The sequence below is a fragment of the Lolium perenne genome, chromosome 6 (genome assembly GCF_019359855.2).
Source record: "Lolium perenne isolate Kyuss_39 chromosome 6, Kyuss_2.0, whole genome shotgun sequence".
In the NCBI taxonomy this organism is placed as follows: domain Eukaryota; kingdom Viridiplantae; phylum Streptophyta; class Magnoliopsida; order Poales; family Poaceae; genus Lolium; species Lolium perenne.
Genome location: NC_067249.2, coordinates 179,995,750 through 179,996,372, shown reverse-complemented (window position 1 = coordinate 179,996,372; position 623 = coordinate 179,995,750). Strand labels below are relative to the sequence as shown.

The window sequence follows — 623 nt, the reverse complement described above, 5'->3', positions numbered from 1 at the left end:
GAGATACAGGGGCGTCCGATCATGGTCAAAGACTCGGAACAGAGGATGGACAACACTCAAAGTCTCTTCTAGGATTCAGTAGCAGAGACTTGGAGACTGAAGCGTACTAGAGGAAGAAACAATCCCTATCTTCATCAGATGAAAGTGCATGATCCGCCTTTGAATCTGCGCGCCTTCACGAGGCAAGTGTTCAATCAGGGGAGGGTGGAGCGGAGTCATGGCTTTTCTGTTATTAGCGATTTGAGTGAGGATGGTTCTCGTGTCAAAACATGTCTGACATTAACTTAGCTATACTTATACATTAGCTGGTGCAAAATAGTCACACATCCGTCGTAGTCTAGGTGGTTAGGATACTCGGCTCTCACCCGAGAGACCCGGGTTCAAGTCCCGGCGACGGAAGTTTTGAACCCTTTTTCTCCTCTCTCTCTCTCTTTTTTTTTCTTTGTGCGTGCATAACGGACCCTTTTCTACGGGACACCGTTTCTATCTAAAATCTGCCTTTCTTTATCAATCAGGCACCGCCATTGTTAAAAAAATCATGCTGCATGTGTTAGATATATTGTGGCTAGCTGTACGCTAAGTCGCTAAACTGGGGTATTTCTGAATCCAAACGCACTAGTAGG

General features: G+C 45.7%; 1 non-coding gene across 1 annotated transcript; it reads left to right on the top strand.

The window, feature by feature from the left end:
• The first annotated feature begins 326 nt into the window (after positions 1–326).
• Positions 327–399, top strand: TRNAE-CUC (transfer RNA glutamic acid (anticodon CUC)). Its single transcript has one exon. It is a non-coding gene; the product is annotated as a tRNA-Glu (tRNA).
• The last annotated feature ends 224 nt before the right edge of the window (positions 400–623 follow it).